At 35.3% G+C, this 20,372-nt stretch overlaps 1 protein-coding gene and 1 long non-coding RNA gene across 2 annotated transcripts in view; one reads left to right on the top strand and one right to left on the bottom strand.

Annotated features, from left to right (window-relative positions):
- LOC150094118 (uncharacterized) overlaps window positions 1-20,372 on the bottom strand; it is a 434,551-nt gene that overhangs the window by 17,582 nt on the left and 396,597 nt on the right. The gene's annotated exons all lie outside the window — the stretch shown is intronic.
- Window positions 617-19,043, top strand: LOC150094119 (uncharacterized). The gene is made up of 2 exons (XR_016550257.1): window positions 617-779; window positions 18,786-19,043. It is a non-coding gene; the product is annotated as an uncharacterized LOC150094119 (long non-coding RNA).

The raw sequence follows: 20,372 nt of genomic DNA on the forward strand, positions 1-20,372 counted from the left end.
AATAATTTCATAATAAAATCATTTCATATTTTCATAATAAAATTAACACTTAACCAAAAGTTATTGTCTGTATTTACACTGAGAAAAATGAAAAAAAAAAAAAATAAATAAAAGGTTAAAAAATTAACTCCGAGATCGCTTTTTAACAGTAGTTTCCAACACCAATAATTTCACCAACAGAGTTTCCTGTTGGTGAAATTATGCATCATAAGCCCCCTAGTGGAAAGAACAGAAATTTGGAGCAGTTTATGTCTTCAAACAGTTACTAAATACACGATGTGTTATGTACATTTCTTTTACACACACCGCATAGTACAAAGACAGTTAAAATAAAAGGTCTAAATAAAAGGCTAATCCTATGTGATAAATGATAACTGATTTAGGCCGTAAAATAGATAGTTTAAACCTACTAGTTTCGCCTCATATACTAGTATCTTCTTCTCGCTTAGGAAGAACAAAAAATACACAAGCGTTACACATGAACCATTACATAAGTAAAACCGAATGTTTTCGTGGCAAAAAAAAAAAAACAACTAATTTTAGTTTGTAAGACAAACAACAACAATTTACGTTCTGTTCGTATTTTTAGCAATTTATGAAGGCGCAGTCGCTCTACCATACATAATATATTAAATGGTTCAATGGATAAAAGATGTCGCTCTTTCCCCCTTCGCTTCGTATTTGAAATTCTATTGCGGAAGGATATATAATATACCTTATCTTCGTATGAAGTGGGTAAGGCATCATGACCTAATTTAAAAATGAATTCGATGAAAACGGTAAGGTTATTTCTTAACTATAAGCGACTTAACCATATACTAATGTTGAGATTAACATAACAATCCTGATTATGTTGAGAAATGGTATTTAAGATGCTTTAGTTTTTTTTTTTTTTTTTTTTTTTTTTTTTTTATGGCAGCACGTTCAATGCTTGGATTCAGATAAAAAAAAAAGTGTAATTTTCTGCTCTACTTCTGTTACCTTGTCCCTTCATCGGCACACACACACACGTTTTTCTTGTTTCTTGGAAATCCTGTCGAATTGTGTTTTCTGTTTTTTCCTACCTTGTGTTGGTTCATCACAAATGCCTCACCTATGTTTTTATTGGTTATATTCTAGCTGCCATGTTGGAGTTTGTTTTGCAGTTTAATTTTATTTATTTTGGCAATATTGTTCTACTAAGATAGTTTGAGTGAATTTCGATATTTGTAGAAACTTAGCAATCTTAAGCTTAAATACGTGAACAGAGAACAGACAAGTTAAAACAATCTGCTGTTGAGAAATCGTTAAAGAAATAAAAAAAAAATAAAAGTGCATTATTAAATTGTATAGACGACCATTTCGATGTAAAAAGAAACGTTATGAAACATATAAGGTGATCTCTAATTTCCATCTCATACCATAGCAGGGACTTCAGAACAAATTTTACCTTTTTTACAATATTCGTTGCTCAACTCATGAGACATGGCTATCTCAACGCTTCCTGATATGATACTGACCCACTAACATTATATTTGTTTCCTTCCATGGTTGGTAAATCTTCACCAATACTGGACACATAACTGATTGATTGGTTTCTTTGATTTCTTCGGACGTCATCTGATAAACAGGATGCTTAAACTTATTTTTAAACGTGTGCTTCAGATAACGCTCACTTCCATTCTGAAGTCAGTGTCTTCAGAATGGCTTTACTGATCTTTCACTGTCTTCACCTCACCCACTTTGTTTTCATTTTATAACAAGTACTGTATCATTTGTTCCGTTGACTTCAGTACAGTTTGAAATAAATAAACCCTCAGCATTATTTTATTTAGATAAACACAGCTCGTGAGGTGTTGACTTCTAACATTATTTATTTTTACGAAACTATTAATTCTGGGTCACTTCAATTTTTATTCCATTGATTCTCAGTTTCTGTGTCTTCTACAGATGCTCAATGGTTTGCTCGGTAAAAGCAGTATCCAAACGACCACGAGTCATTAAAGTTTGATTTCTAAACTTACCGATCTAACTTTTCTCCGCATTCATTCTTCCTCTCTACGTTTACAATTTTTCAAAAATTACAATCTACGGGAATTAGAAGTTAATCAGTTTCTCTTCCTATTCTTATCCCATCTCCAATCCATCTACGGCATCATACGATAGCTTTTCGCATCGGATTAGACTGTCCTCCATAATTCGACCTCTCTTACTGCTTCTAAGCTTTTTGGATACACCATCCTTAACAAGAATAGATGCATAAACATCACACAAGCTAATGCAAACAAATCCTGCAAATATGAGAATGACTACTCCGGTAACTTTCTCTATTCGGTTTGTATTTGATAAGTGAGTGGAGTGTTCCTATAGCACAGTAGCGAGAACGACCACACATATGTACTTCGGAAGGAAAGGTAAAGATCTAGATTTGAATCTCGTGTGGGATTGTGAAGAACCTTTATGATTCGAATTTTTCTTCCCATAAATTGTATAAAACCAGCCGAAGAACACACATACACCAGACACCATAAGTTGTAAACACGTGTGTCCTATTAAATACCGCGAGAATTTCAGTTTTAAATGTAGTCCGATTTTATGCACATCTCATTCATCACCGACATTATTAGAGAAAAACAAGCCAACTTTCCAGCGATAATAGACGAAGCTGAATCGCTCTATAGACATTGCGAAAATGTTATTTCAGTTTCCTTAACAACAAACAGTGAGATTGAATAGCTCGTTAGTAACGGAATTAAAAAGAAGAAACACTTCTGTTTATACAGCAAAAAGAGCTTGAAACTTTTAACCGGAACAACTAAAACACACACACCATCTCCACAAAAAGGTTGAAAATAGAAAAATGTGTTTTCCCAACATTATTCAGGGAGAATGTTACGAATGAAAACTCAAACCCAGCAAGTACTTGTTAGCAAATAAGTATTCATAATGTTCTTTGCAAAAAACTTTGGGTTATTAGAATTTCTGCACACCTTGGTCCTTTTTAGTGGAGAAAGTAGACTACAATGATATTTTAATTGCAGGCTAATTTCGCTTATTTTATTCTGACCTTCAAAAGAGTGACATACATCATCACGTTACAGAAATGTTACAAAGCATTCCCTGCTATTTTCTCAAAGAATATGAAAATGAAATGAAAAAAAAAAAAAAAAAAGAAACACGAAAGATCTCTCAGCGAACCTGAATTGTCCCTGAGGCTGTATCATATTTCGATGAAAATACCCAATAAAATACTGAAAAAAAAAAAATAAACTCGTAGTGAAATACTGGCGACAAAAAGGATATTTGAATTAAAATAAGTTAACCGATCGCTGCTGTTTGGTATGATGCATCAAGTCAGCTCAAGCAGTTAAATACTCGCTATTACTGTCACTCATCTGTGTGTATTTGTGTTCTTCAGCTGGTTACAGCAAAATCCTGGCAGTTTTTTGCCTCCTTCTAACCCTCCAGAGAATGGAAAGGTTCTTTGATATTATTATTATGTGACACCTCCAGGGAGTCCAAAGACTCATCGAGGGAGGGCACCTACTCTACAACTCTCTATCTTCACCAACCGCAACTAACTTCATCATCTACATCAACGCCATCTACCGCCGACCACCACGACTAGCATTTTCACAGACAATCACAAACATCCATGCCTACGGCGGGATTCGAATCCGCCGCCAATTCGGATAAGCTAACCACTCGGCCAACCAAGTCGGCATATTCCAAAGGTTCGCCGTCAGTATGTTAACTAGCTTGCGGGCAAGAATTCTAAAATGCGCACATCACATGAACAAATCGAAGGAATAAAGAGACACGGTTCATGACATCGTGCGATACTATTCGTTTCCCCTTCTGTTTATACAAAACAGCCAATCTCTAAACACCGGACAATGAAAGTACATTGTCCGAAGCGTGTTATAAATGGAAGCGAAGAAGTTCAACTGATGCAGCTCACAATCAGCAAGAGATTCGCCTCAGTTGCTGCGTGAGGGAGGCGAACTGTGACAAAGTAGTGTGCAAAGCTAGAAGAATTTAAAGGACGTTTAGGAAGGGGAGGGGGGGGAGGGATACAAAATTGCAAAGAGGAAGCCAAAAGTGGATCGGAATATAAAAGAGAAGCAGAATGAAAGTAGACTAAGTGGACGAAAGCACCGGAGATGTGCGAGGGGTTATTATCCGAATATGAAAGAGGACGTGCAGGGATGGAGTGTTGTAATGGAGAAGCAAGGTCAAAGTGTGTGTGTGTGTGCGTGCGTGCATCTCGCTGGAGTAAACGAAATCGTAAACAGAGCCAAATACTGAGAAAGCAGGAGACTGGCTGCACTTGAACAGTGGCTACTTCGCTGGCATATGTATTTATTAATGTCTTTGTGTCTGTTATATTATAATCGTTACTATGTTACTGGCATTAAAATTTTGATTATCGGTCTCATGCACGAGAGATAGAAGAACTCATAGCCAGCTCCGACGAGAAGAGAGGGAAAGAGGATAAGATTCGCCGGGGCCACGATTTTTATGGGCCAGGTAAGTTTTTTTCCCCCAGGGCCAGCGTTAACTGTCGACGCCTCTGCTCATAACACATCAGTGCCGTGTGTGAGGTGCAGGTGAGGATTGAGAATGAAGAAATTTATTGACAAGACTGCCGGTTGAATAGTTAGGAAACACTTCACAAGGAAGGCCAATCCAGAGGAATAAAACACGAAGTGAAGCAAGTTTGGTGTTTTTGCAGTTGTACCAAAAGGAGTTGCTGCCTTAATTTTTACAGACCAAACAGAAAGTGGAAAACTGATGGTTGCTAGCTCAGTGAAGAAGTAACCATGGAGAGACATTGGATTAAAGATTCAGAGCTAAATAGTGAGTGAGTGAGAGACATCTGCTAGCTTTCTCTGATCTACTGCGTGAATGAGAGGACAATGGCTACCCAATTGCAAAGGATGGAGGGTAGACTGAAGGATGGCAATTTACTCAGCAGGCCTCGATGCCGGACATGATCAAAAGCTCTGGAAATGTCAAGAGCGACAGCACATGTTTCTCCAAACTTTTATGGCATGTGTCCGGTGGTTAGCGATGAAGGATGAGAGGTCAGCTGTAGCTCTATATTAGGGAATTCATAAATCAAGGGAAATTATATTAGGGAATTCATACTGATGGTTACTGATTAACTGGTGGTCCAGAAGTTGACTGACATGACAACGATCGGTCGGTAGTTTTTATTATTTTTTTGGAGTAGGTTGGATATATTATCTTGCTTCCGCATCGGAATAACTTCCGACTTAATATAGAAGATTGTAGAGACGATATAGGACGTGTTAGCTCTGGAGCATCGCGTTTGAGTACAATTGGAAAGATGTCAAAGGGCAGAATTAGAAATTAGTGGTTGGAGGTAGAGTGAGTCGTTTTGCGTGTGACAGGAAACTTGCACGTGAAGATCTATATATGTTCAGCACTATAATAACAATAATCATAATAATAAATAATGTCAACCCAGTACGCACTTCTAAATCACATTAATTTCTTGCTCTTTTTTTTTTTTTTGGTACTTGGCTTCATTTTAACATATGGATATTTTCCTTAGGAGATATTGCTTATAGCATAAAGAGGAGGTGGATAAAACGAATCGACATATAACTGGGTCGAAATCGGCTGAACGACATGACCTGTGGGTAGTGACTCTGCGGAGGAAGATTTTTTTTTCTCTGTTACTTTCAAAATACTGTAATTCGCTCATTAATTGGATTTGGTGCTTCAAATATCATGTTTGAATACTCGAGTCAAATCAATCGAATCGTATTTATAACTTATAATCGCAGCAGGTCGAGGGCCAGAACGATTTTTGTTATTAGAGGACTATTAACCGTAAGACAAAGATGTCTTGAATGCTAACTAGCGGCAGAAAAATACTCTCGAAAACTCGGGAGAAAAAAAATCAGAGAACATACGCACTTAATAGACATAAAACATTACATAGCCCCAGTTTCGTTATAGTTTTAAGTGTTATGTCATCGTTATTTCGAATTATGTCCATAATTCGAATCCATATCCATATTTATTAAAAAGCATTCCAAACAGATCAGATCATATTAGCAAAATCTGAATTGCGACTGTGTCATTATGGGGGGTTATAAAAATACGAATTTTTCAGGTTTTTCATTGAACTTTGGTGCCATAACAGAGGTGGGCACGTTTTTTCGTTGTTTTCTTACGTTCATTTGTCGGAGCTAAGTATTAACATAATTAAAATTATTGGAAAAAAAACGAGATATCACATTACTTCACTGTGCTTAGAAGATGCCAATTGCCATTCACTTTTCATTATCCAATTCCAACCATATGTGGAATGAACTGTAAACAGTTAAGATATACAACTCAATTATAATAATAATAATAATAAGTAACATAAAAGGTGCCGTTTTTGCTTCATAAGCTGTTTCCATATCAAATTGCCGCTTGTATTTCAACTTTACTGAATTCCGTGTGTTCTTGTAAAGTTTAGCAAAATTCAGAGTGTTTTTTTTTTTTATCTTCTTAATAAACAAAGTTCTTATTTTAGCCCCGCTGAGTGGAGAAAAACCCGATGGGTCCTCAAGTTTATTTGCCAAATTCTATGCTAAAATATATAATTCATATTTCGATCGACACCAGGCAAGCATAATGACACCAAGACTTGATTCTTCTTCGTACGGCAAAAAATAAATTAAAAAAAAATAAATAAATAACAATCCTAAGGCTACATCGTTTGAGGTTGAAACAAAAGAAGGGCTTTTTGTCTACTGGGAATCAAGATCATTATACTCATCGATTACATCGAACTGTTGTTCATTAAGCGTCATTTAGTTTCATTTTTCAGAAGTTTTTTTTTTTTTTTTTTTTTGTATAACAATCTTTAAATTAATTTCATTATATGAAACATCTTCCACCATCTCCTTACTGCATTAAAAATAATTGCAACAAAATGAAAATTTGAAAACAGTGCTGCAGGTTTCATCTTAATTGAATACTAAAATCAAATTACAAGTCCGCTAGAAGCACGTTAAAATCAGCTACGAAAACAACATTATCGATTAACAAAACTTTGGTAATCATCCATATCCACAAACGACATCTTCATGGTACTAAACAGCAAAGCATTGAAATTATTACAAATATTATTTGTAATATTTCATTTAGTGTACGTTGCCATGGTAATAATTCGTTAGCACCAGAAGAACCGCATTGTTATACGTGCCTAGATACATGCAGACAGAGATGAATAATTGTACCAAATATGCTTGAAAACGAATTCTGAATATTCAAATTCACATTTAGAATGTATCAAAATATTTAAAAGAAATTTAAACTCTCACAATTCACCAGAATTTTCTTTTAAATAAAATAAATAACATTCTTATAAATCTTAAGACAAACTGTGTAACCATTGTGTAGTTTTAGTTCTCGAATTTTTGGACTTCAGCCAAGGATTTGCAATCAAAGAAACAAACCAACACAGCTGGTTACAAAGTTTAATAATGTTGAGTCTAAATAATGCAGACAAACAAGTCTTTTTTGACGTTGCCAGTTTTGAATACAATTTCGAATAAAAGCACAAGTGATGGTCGTTTATTCCTTGAGGTTGTATATGGTAAATGTATATATTTTCATTCAAACAGCCCTTGTGGAACGCCAATGAAATTCGTATTATAAAGCAGTAAGAATGAGAAGCAGTTTTACGAACTTCAAATCAATAATAGGTCTGGTATATATGAACAGACCAGAAAAGTATAATATCAATATGTACACTTTTAAGGAGACTACTTTAGGGCGGTCGCCCTTACTTAAATACGTCCCTGTTGCTACTTCAAAAGTACTTTGTAAATCATCATTGAAGGAAGAGGGCGCAGGTCTCCACGATACGTAACATGTGCTGTCCTGACATATAGGGATCCAGTGTAGTAGTCTGGCGATAAATCACTTGGATGTCATATGCGATAATCGCATTCGATACAAAACATACCACAAGATAATGCATGCTTCATACTCTTGCGAGAAGAGATTGGAATGTTACAGTAATGCGAGGGAGAGTGAATTACATTGCCGATGAAAGACAGTTTCCCCTTAAATCATAAAGGTCGACAGAATTTCCAGGCTGTTTAAGACTCTAGAGTATGTTAACCAATCCCTTAAATACCGATATTAAAAAAAAAAAAAAAAAAAAAAAAACTGGCGATGCACAAATAAAATCTAATTATAGCAAGTAACAAGTTACATTCATGAACATCTATCTCTATGCCAAGAAACATAAATACGGAGATACATGATTAATAAGACTGTATTACAGGTTATTATAGAGATACTTGTTGTCTTACATTTAACTACACAACTACATCTTGACTTAGGCTGTCGTTTAATTTTAATGTTTTTACCAATCTTTTTCTTCATTGATTTACAGAGCCTCTACCAGGATGCTGCTGTCAGATAACTAATTAAATTTGAGAACTTAAGCAGTTGGCTTAAGTTCTCAAATTTAATTGAGAACTTAAATTGGCGAATTTAAGCCAACTTAAACAGTTGGCTTAAATTCGCCAATTATACACATATATTTTTTAAAATGTATTTTTAATCATATCAGATGTTTAGTTGGCGCTGTCTTTATCTTAATTTCCCTGAGCGACTTCGTCAGACGAAGAAACAGCAGCTGCAAAGATCTCAATGTAAAATTCGCGATTCATAATCAAAAGCAATGAGACAAGACATAAATCATTTAACTTGCTCAACGGTTAAGATACTTCTAAAACACAGCCTAAATATTTTGTGATAAGAATACCAATAAGCTTTTGTAACTTGACAGACATGAAATTATTCAACCCCCCCCCCCTTTTCGCTTTTATTCTTGGTCTATCACGCAAATTCAAATTGTACCTTGATCAGCAGAAGGACACCAGCCAGCTGGCAGGAAGACCAACAGACTAAAGTACAGTGAGATATTATTTTTATTGTCTGGGATTGAAAAGTCGCTGCAGTCACGATAACATCCGGTCTATACGCAAAGTCTCAAGAACAACCGAGTCGTATCGAAAACACAACGTTAAAACTACGAGTAACTATTTATTAGAATTAGAAAGTAGCAACTTTTGCTTTGCGAGGTCAAATTTTATTAAGCAACGGTATCCTAGCAACATAGCGTTTGCCTGTAAAGTGAAAGAATCAGTTGTACTATCGTCTGCGAATTACGAAAAACGAAGCAGCCGAATTTGTAGTTTATGTTCTTAGTTTCAGACAAAGCCTGGTATTAAATGAATTAAAAAAAAAGAAACTTGATAAAAGAGAAGCGAGTCGTTTATTTTAAACCCAATAACATTCCATTATCACGATCATTTTAATTCGTTTTGGCGTATGAGAATGACATCACATAATATTGTTTTCCATAATCTGTCTAAAGCCTCGCAGACAGATTGCTGAGCATGTAAACAAATTCCAAAATCCAAGAATCCATTGAAAAAAACAAAAAACTTTTGACTTTGCTGTCTAAAAGGGCTAGACACTTTTTTCTTTGACTAGACACACTGCGTGATGTCTACTACTTTTGCACTTTGTCCATAACAGATTATACAACAGTGTTAACTAAGATTTACTGAAGCAGACAACGTAGTGCATGTTTACGTAACAATGTCATGCTTAAGGACGACATAGAACAAAACATAAATTCACTTAACTCATGAACTTTTAGGACGACATTTTAAGGTCTTTAGCCTGTTGTCAGCAATTTCCATACCACTCCATAAACATCCGAAAGCAAAAATCAAAACTCAGACTTACCAACAATGCACAGCAGGCTTTTCAGAAAATCAAGATACTTTTATCTGTCCAATACTTTATTTATCTCTTAAGTACGAAACAAGGAAACTGATTTATTTTTAATGCAGCAAAGTACAGACATAGATAATGTAAGCACTGTAAATTATTAACACTGAAACTCTTAAATTATTAAAGAGATCCCGAAATTAATCAAACTGCAGGTTCGTTTTGAACACACACACACACACACACACACACACACACACACACACACACACACACACACACACACACACACACACACACACACACACACAGAGAGAGGCTTCCATCAAACCAAGATCGAGTGCAACACTTATACAAAATATATAAACATACAAATTACATATGAAAAAAAAATGTAGTTATTATACAATGAAGTAAAAAGAAATAGTATTTTGTGAAGAATTAATATTTGATAAAATACACAATAAAGAGAAGTAAAAATATTGACAAAGACCCGCATGAATTCAACTGAATCGAACACAGGCATAACAATCATGAAAAAAAAAAAAAACACTAAAAGATCGGTGACTTCGTCTCAACTGAGCTAATCAAACAGCGTGTGTATTAACACATAATCCTCTCCCTCTTCTTTCACAGTGAAGCTATAATATGGGTGGCGCCATTTAAAAAAATATATATATCACAGCTGTTTGTTGACTTAGGATAGCTTTCAATTATAAGGTATATGGAGCGAGAAACTGCATGAAAAACTTGTCTGACATTCTTCTATAAAGAAATAACTTTACAGCTGAAGGCATGCAATCAGTGCTCGTTTTATCTGCTTACTAAACTGCAGTTCCAGTAAAATGGACAATGCGCACCCCAAGATAATTTAAATTGAATTATTACACTTGCCATATGCTGACATCGTATATTATATGGGGATTGAGGGGGGGGGGATAAAGCAACACTACAATAAATTATTGAAGAAAACGACTCGACTGTGCGTGCGGGATGTAGGTGGCAGCAGTGGAAGAGCTTGCACTTAATCATATTGTCTGATACCTTTAGATAGAGAATTGTTGTTCATAGGCCTAAGACATGCGCAAAACGATGACACTTGCTTCGGCTGCATTTACATAAAATCGACTTAATCCTACAAACCAGAACTGAAGTGTAACGAGCAGCACAATCAAGGAATTATACACCCATCAAAACAGCATCAAGAAACAACAACAATATGAATCATGTTAATCATTGCTCCAGTCTCATCCAAAGCGAGACATGCCACTCGCACATGACAGTACACAAAAGTACGCGTGATAGAACCTATAATGCAACTTATAAACCAGTCGAACTCATAAACATCAGAACATTTTCCTATCGTCAATTCCTGTTATTATTATTATTATTATTATTATTACGAAAATGAAACTAAGACTGAAATGTGTGTATCCGGCTGGTTTGTCTGCTTTGTATGCTGGGCAAGAGAAATAACCGAAATTCCAGAAAGAAAACCACGTGAGTGAGCTGACTGATATCTCTTCATTGAAATAATTTCTTTATTTTTTCCGGGATGTTTCCAGCATCCCAGGCAGACTGAGCTTAATCAATCTCTGCTTACAAACGTCAGCCTTCCTCATTTTCTTTGCTTCACTCACTAGTTTTGCAAATATCACGTGTGTCCTCAAGAATAGTTGGAATTATTCGCAGACATCACAGTATTTTTAACCGATCGCTTGTCAAATGCACATTTTGTGTCTATCAATTGCATGTCATCTCCGGATATCAAAAGGAAAAATCCCAAATTTATGGGAAAAAACTTCTTTTAACTCCTTCCCGGTGCAGTCAACCCAAAACTTCATCAGAGGATGAAAAATCCCAAAGGGGAGTAGGCGAAGCTTCATTAGGCCTAATACATTTGGAAATCGGAGATCTCCATCCTTAGCCGTCACCAACAGTTGAGCTCAAGAACTACCAATGAGTTTGAAAATATCGGGGAGAGAGAGAATGAAAGACAGTGGTCACCATCTTATGATCATAAACCCTAACTCGTACTGTGTATGAACAGTGTGTGTTCTATGGTCGATTTTTTCCCCTAAAGTGTGGGATTAAAAATCGGAGTTTACTTCCATCCAAAAAGAGCCCCCATTGGTCATTTTCAACAATTACACGAGATTTTATCATCAAAATTTTTTATTAAAAATGAACAACATATTAACATTTTCAAGGGTTTGCCATTTGAACATGCGAATATACGGTCAGTACAAAACCCTTTAACCCATACAGTTTTTTTTTACCTTTTATGGGTACTGGTTCAACACAGAAAACGAAACATGCGATGATAAATGTTATCTTTAATGTTAATGACACGTCATAAATTACTGCCCAATTACCTTCAGAAGAAACTAGCACATAAAAACATTGCCAGCTAAGTCATTAAATGTACAGTTACTTGAGAATGTGACGTATGGAGAATATTAATTGCTATGGGAAGGGGAAAGTTTTTTGGTTTTTTTTGAACCCTGTTTACTTTTCCGGCGGTTTTTTTTTTTTTTTTTACTTTCTTTCCAAGAAACAGCAATGAGGAAGTAAAGGCATTTATTGAAAATAACTACAGTTTTCTAAACTGTCATCAAAAAAATAAATAAATAAATCCATTTTCGGGTAAGAAGCTTACGCACATTACAAGTGTGTCCTGAACCCGATCTCTTCAATGAAAGGTCAGGTCAGCAACGAAATCAAGAAGGTCAAAGCTAAGAACATAAAGTTCAAGAACGGAATCGTACAAACTCATCGATTGACCCGCCAGTGGTAGACACGCGAATGATGTTATGTATTTGTGTTTATATAAGAGTTAGTTTGTTCCTGAAACTAAATATACCGTGCTTGTCTTTCAAAGGCACGAAGTTGTGAACGACAAACGACCTGTCAAGGAAATGAAGATCAATACCAGCATGGCTTAAAGCCTTGGCACTTCCTAAGCTCGGTAATAAAATCCGGAAAGTGTAGGGGGGGAGGGTAGAGGGATAGCATCTACTATGGCATGAAGATAAAGTAATTCCAAAGTCTTTACTAGAGTACTTATCGCGAAAATAAGTGGTAGTGAAAGTAAGAACGATAAACATTGCACTCGACGACACACACAATGAGGAAAAAAAAAAAAAAAGTCCAAAATGATTACGTTTTTTATTTCAAACAAAAAAAATCAAAATGTAATTGTAGACAAGCGAAACTAACGAGGATTTTATAATAAGTAAAACTTTAGTAGTTATAACAATAATATATAAACACAATAAAAATGATTTTAAAAAAATCCTTAGCATGCTCACAGTACTGATGTACTATATGTTTACAACCTTTTGTGAGTGGGAGATACATAAAAACAAAAATATCACGATATTCATCAAATACCAGGGCACGTATTGAAGATTATATGTAACTGCTACTGTGGAACTTCGTTTTTCCCAAACAGGCATTACAGGTAAGGTAGAAAATGTTTTATCTACAATCATATAAAGCGGACATAGTATCACGACAAGGCTCAAAATAGTTTTATTACATTCTAAATCTCCAGAACCTTCACAGCTGATAACCAGGTTATAGAAAGTCCTAGACAAACTTAGATAAAAGAGAAACGCGCCAGTAATTGTGGATTCGTTCCGTTATGATGAAAAAAAACTCATTTAATAAACAATATTAATCTTTAGTGCAGATCTTGGCCAAGGATCTTAGATGTGCAGACGTAATTTATTCAAAAAATCGACCTAATCAAGACTGAGCGCATTTGGTCAAACAAGGTCAAATATCCAGTAACATTTAGTTTCTATGACTTCTTAAGATCCACAAGCAACGAGTCTTCTTAAGGTTCTACAGTCGATGTTCGTGATTCACCGACTTTCCACGTAGAAAAAACACCTAGCAGGTTCTTCTCTAGACATATAGGCCAATGACTCCTTCATTAAAAAGTTGGACTTTATCGCTGAGCTACGTGACCTACAGCCAACACCGTGCCTAAGGACATTTTAAGTCTGGACATCATCTGGTTGTTTACCAACGTCCCCCCAGACAAGATACGCTCCAGTCGCTGATGCAACTTCTTTGCCAGACGGACTTAGTTTATTCAGATATTGCCTTCACCAATACTACTTGACATATAACAGCTAATGACATGATTTCGAAATGGAATTTCTGCTACGATTGCATGGAACTTTTTTCCACTGTATGGAAAAAATTTGACACCTCATTTCTGTAGCAAGCCATCCGAAACCAAAATTTTGATAGTGATGTGTACACAATGGACTTCTCATTTAGCCAATGTACTTCGTAACAGTTTAAACCCCACAAGAGTCCGGTCCCTATCTGCCCAAGAAATGATTTCCCAACATAAAATACATAAATTACAAATTTAAATAATTATTTTTAAATGATTAAAATAAATCTGCATGTCTCAAGATACGATAACGTCGGTGGATCATTTGTAGTGTAGAATATCCTCCCGCGACGAGTTCTCGGACTCCATGGAGGTATCACGTAAATAATAATAATCATAATAACAGTTCTTCTGAAATGGTAAATAAATAACAGTATTAATTCAAAGGCGCTGTAGGCTGAGTTGTAATTAAAATACCATCCCTGAAGAGGTCACGTGGCGAAACATGTTTAACGTCTCTGTACTCGATAGTCGCTTTTTGTGTACTGAACACAGTTGAAACTAGTCTTCGATTTTTCTATTTTATTTGAAAGGGTAAATAACAGTGTTGCAAACATGTTCTGTTTTTACCTGCTCCAGCAAGTTCTACCTGCTACAGTAGAAAAATAAACACGCTTACCAGTAGATTTTTGTAACAAAAAGTTGCAAATGAATCAAAACATACCTGTTTTCGTAACGAAACAGAGACACGATAGTTATTGATTTGTTATTCTGTATGCTAGAAGGATAGGAAAACAAAGCAGTCACTGGCCTTACCATTCCATAGCATGGCTAAACGCCTTTAAGTAAGTTTGATCTCGTAGTTTAAGTTTACCTTTATGGCATTTAATAAAAGTCACCCTATCTAATTCCTCTAGAGCAGTGGTTCGCAACCTTTTCCCACTTGTGCACCCCCTTGTTTTTAAATACCGACTCTTTTGTTTCCATAACTAACGTTTTGCATTTTGTTTACTTGACTTTTTTCCGCCATCACTGATTATTTTTCGTGTACCCCTGAACGGCCCAGCACATACCCTCGGGATACGCGTACCACCGGTTGGGAACCGATGTTCTAGAGCAGGGGTTTCAAACCCAAACTCAGCAAAGGGCCAGTCAATTAGAAGTATATCAGACGCGGGCCGTATTCCATATTATTCTGTGAACCAAAACATTAACTAAAAAAAAGAAAGGCTCTAACAAAGGCCCGTTTGTTGCTGGGCCTTTACGACTTACGTAAACAGTTGCACCATCATTTAAATTTTAAATTTATAACCATTTTTATTTTTAAATTTTAAAAATATAAGTTTAGAAAATATAAGTTCAATTACATTTTATTCATACTTTAAGAAAATTATTTAAACACATAATTTCGACTTCCAAAAATAAAGATTTTATCTACGAGTCCTTTTTTAATTTGATTTTGATCCTGAAACCTGGCATCTTTTTCTCTGTACTAACATGCCAATGTCTGCTTTTTCGTTTCGTGTAGCAATATGAAGTATTGCATTTAATCTAGAATCTTTTATCCGTGAGCGGAACTTTGACTTAAGTTTCATAATTGAAAATAATTGCTCGCATCATAGGTGCTTCCAAAGATTGACAACATTTTTGCGCAATAAATTTTATATTCGGGATATTTACTGCCGAGGTATTGATAAAAATTTGGTATGCCAACTTCGTTATATTTATTGTTTAGTTCAGTATTGCACTGGAGTTCAATTACTTCCATTTGTAATTCTTCGTCAACATTTTCAATATTAATTTAAAAAGGTGAACTGAATAATAATAATTCAAAACATCATTAAGGTCGCGGGCCGGATACGAAGCATTCGCGGGCTGCCAGTTTGCGATTCCTGCTCTAGAGGAATAAACGTTTGTATGACGCCTATAGCTTTCTCATAAAAAAGCTACCTTCGTCATTTGCCACATTCTTTTTTTTTTTTTCCCCTGAACAACTGTTTTAATCTCATAGAAATTCAAAATCTACTGAACTGTAATATTTCCATATCTTGTGTGTGTGTGTGTGTTTTCACGAAATCTTTTCACTGATCAATTGAGAGTCCGTGGCTTCATCAATGATATGAAGGTAATTCGGAAAACATCTGCTTGTAGGATAAGGAATGGTACCAACGACAGATGCCTGTCTTTCTTGAGTTTACAGATCTACTAAAAGCGTGCATCTTGGTTTGGAAAGTACCACGTGATTGTCAAGGAATCAAGATAAATGAACCAAGAAATCAACTGAAGAATATGCACTTGCTAAGAAAGAAAAGATTAAACTGGACAGATTCTGTTCTAATCACATCATAAAATCTAATTAATGCCGAAACAACTAAGGCTATGAGGCATAGTGTATTGCATCTGTTATCACACGCATTCTCTTTTTAGAAAGACCAGGATTTTCCAGAAGGGGAAAAGTTCCACCTTCGTACGAGACCGACTAACTAATATTTAATTTAAAAGCAAGATAAGATTTCTAAACGGGATTCAAACGCAGGTTTTCTCCAACCGAAGGGCAATGACGTGTAGTCCTCGCGACTGCGCTGAACGTATGTAGTCCATTGCATATATTATCTACACTGGCCTTGGGACACTCGTTTCCAAATATTAAACACTGTCGATTTATTGCTGTTTGTGGAATTAAGCCATGCATTGCTGTCGTCAGGGGAGAAAATACGCACATTTTTAGACTGTATTCCTGAGTTGCTTGTGTACGTGTTGTTCTGGGAACCACCTACGCCAAGACTTGAGAAATTCTATCTCGAAACGGTTGGTGTTCCGTGCGATGAAGGCTACGTAGATTCATTTTTCTTTTACCCCCCCCCACCTCCAGAACTACTTGGAATTAAATGCGCACGCTTGAAATCAATGTTGATAGGCGCGCGCGCGCGCGCGCGCGCACACACACACACACACACACACACACACACACACACACACACACACACACACACACACACACACACACACACACACACACACACCATTCATTAGTCATCAAACGCTATTAGCTTTGCTGTCTGAAGCTTCTTTATGCGTACACACTACACATCTTTTAAGGGCAAATTCCTTATTTTTGCACCCACTTCTATAAAGTGGGCATCTTTCCTGAGGTATAAATATGTTTCCATCTTTTTTAAAGAGTATACTAATAGCTGTCGTCAAGAGCATCTCCGAGGGATTTTTGTTTCCTAGAACGTTCAAGGTGCTTGATATATTAGTTTGCACCAAGCGATCTACTCACTGCAGCTAAATTTAAATTAGGAAGGTTTAGTTAATACCCCGAAAATTTCCCAAGCAACTGGCGCGCTGGCTTCTGTTCCACTTTAAATTCGTTAGTCATATTATCCTAGTATATTTGGGCATAAACAACCCACGTTTTAAAACTAACTTTGAAAGAGTGTTCATCGAAAGGATTAACAAAAGAAAAAAAAATTCTTTGTGCATCTTTCGAAACAACTGCCTTCTTTTAAGACAAAAAAAAAAAAAAAAAAAACAGGGATGGAAAGAAAGGGATAAAGAGTATTGTTAAGTGATTCGTGAATTTTTTTCTCTCCTTCCTTTTTAATTCAAGGCCTTATCTCAAATTTTTTAAAAATTGCGGAAACAGAAGAATTATTTGAAGCAGTAATAAACATAACAAATTAATTGTTAATTGATGGAATGTTAATCGATCCTAATCTGTGTTGCAGAAAGAAAAAACAAACGAAATCCTAAAAATCTGTTACTCTTTTTTTCGCAAAACAGACAAACCAGCCACTGAACACACGCACTTGACATACAATCGCGTTCGAGCTACGATGTAAATCAAAAAAAAATTTTTTTTCACGTGATCTTCCAAGTCCGTTTATTCTGAAGTGATTTATTGTTGAAACAATACACTGACAACAACACAGTGACTATTATTAACCGATCCTGGCCAAAAATATCAAGGAAGTCAATAATAATAATTATTATTGTCTTTATAACATTTTCTGCCTTACATAACTCTTTATCTGCAACTTTTTTTTTTTCAATGTTTCGTAAGCCTTGTTTATATTCCTCTTGCATGCTCCAAATCGATTTGCACTTCAGACAACCTGATTATTTTTTTTTTAAGTCTCAAGTAAACAACGTTTCGTTGATCTATTTTTCCGCTGAACCATTATATAATTTATTGCTGACGCTCTTGAAGATGTTACATAAAACTCCCCATGGGTGAAAATCAGCTCAGCGAACACTTTTTCGCCTTCATAATCTAGCTGCTATTTGGCAAGCTATATTTACATCTTTTGTTAGCACACCATTTTGACATTTGAAGCAACCAAAAGATAAACACGTTCATTTTCCTTTCGAAGTACTGTTAAATTTAAATAAACAATGGCATTATAATTCAGTTTGCCTAATACCCTTTCTTGTAATCTAGAATTATTTAAACCCAATACTGAAACACTAATTAAGCCACTGGAGTTTCTGAAATTGATACTTTTATTTGAAAAATCATTTTTTCATTTTCGTAAGAACTGGGAAAATTCCATTTTCCTATATTACTAATATAACCATTAAAACTGATCTGATTGAAATAAAATTAAGACAAATTTCATTAGAAAACCTAAATCAGAAATGCCGTTAAATTCCATCTAACCCAAACGCTATTATAGTTTTTATTTATTTATTTTTAAAAACCTATAATAAAGCGGTGGACTCTTACTATAGCAAACTTTTGAGCGACTTTGTAACCGTGGTGTTTAATACACTGAGAGTCGACAGTATTTTATAATTACATTACTGTATGATTTATGAGAATCCCTGCAAAGTAATTAATATATAAAGTAATAATGTAAATCGTACAAATTATTATTATATATTTCAGTTACGAGAGTACCAGCCATCACCTGTGCCCATCATGAAGTCAGCGCCACGCCTTCCCGCTTAAATATCCAACTACGTGTCAGTAGGGCGTGTCCAATCCTGTCAATCATGACGTCAGAGCCAGACAGTAAACAAAGTATTTTTGTTATACAGTATATTTGTAATAGGCACTGACAAATATTTTTGTTACGTTTTTAATGCAGTTCGGTGCTGGCACATATTATACAAGAATCGTGATAATATAGGTCATCATTTTACATATATGATATTACAATGTGTATTATTATTAAACATGATACAAATTTTTATAATTATAAACATTGTCATATTAAAAAAAGTAGCAACTTCTAGCAAATGAACTAAAATTTAATTAAAAATAAAAATGATCAATCCAAAAAAAGTATAAGAAGATAATAACAAAACTGAAGAGTGCTTGAAATCTGAAAATTTTTCAGATTTCAAGCATGTCTCAATCACTGTCTCATGCGCAGTGATCTGAATTTATAACAACCATTAATAAATTAAATTACTATTTAAAAAAATCCTTAGAACGAAGAAGGGAAAGAGACATCCTATACTGGATAACACGCTTAAAGTCGGAGTTTCGGATTTTAATCTGATTTTCAACTTTTTTTTTTTTAATATGAAATATATATAATGTTCATGCAAGTATCAATCAATTACCAATTTAAAATACAGTTAAAGTGCAATCAAATATATAATTCTAATTAGTTGGAGGTAGAAACAATTATAATCCAACATTGACTTACAAATGCATTCGACGCACACTTACAGTAAACAGCAATAAAAATAAAAAATAAAAAGATGAACGTGCAGACCAATCAAAAAACAGACAGCCGACGTAAAACATATCCCCTTAACAAAGGACGGGAACAACAAAACGGTACACGATTTAGAATACTCAGACATTCCGAGCCAACAAGAACTTGATCTGTCTCGTTACTCAACCGAAGTTGTGAGATGCAACAAATCCCGTCTATTGACCAGAGTTAGTTCCAAGTAACTGCTCAGAATAAATATGATGAACATTGGCATGTCTAGAACACATTTCTCCATTCACATCACATTTACTGGCTGCAATAACAACTTATAAAGCATTGAGAAAAAGTGGGTCTGCCACATTCTGTCTGCCTACAATCCCGAGTTTTCTTTTTAATTTTTTTTTTATTAGACAGCGCACTTGTTCACGTTTAAATCGCAATTTTAATGCAGTCGCTTCGAATTCAACTTAAAAAACGGAGTACTGCACACGAAAGTTAAGTCAAGCATAACATATTTGAGTCCAATTTCTTAAAGCTATTCCCCCCCACCTCCTCCAATCTACATCCAGAAAACTTTCAAGCACAATGTGAGGTTCCGATCTTAGGGCCATCGCGAAATTTATACGCTGTGAAAATGTTTATTTTTAATTATTTAAAATCGTCTAAAAGAACGTTTTTGTTTTAAGGAAAAAATATTTTTAAAAAAATATCAAAAGGACTGGGTTCATGGGCGAATTACACAGGAACTCTTTTTACTGCGGATGCATACTATTAATTTTTTTTTTTATAACTCTCCTCTTTTCCTT

The sequence above is a fragment of the Typopeltis vanoorti genome, chromosome 22, assembly GCF_054136105.1.
Source record: "Typopeltis vanoorti isolate ZY-2024b chromosome 22, IOZ_Tvanoo_1.0, whole genome shotgun sequence".
Classification (NCBI taxonomy): domain Eukaryota; kingdom Metazoa; phylum Arthropoda; class Arachnida; order Uropygi; family Thelyphonidae; genus Typopeltis; species Typopeltis vanoorti.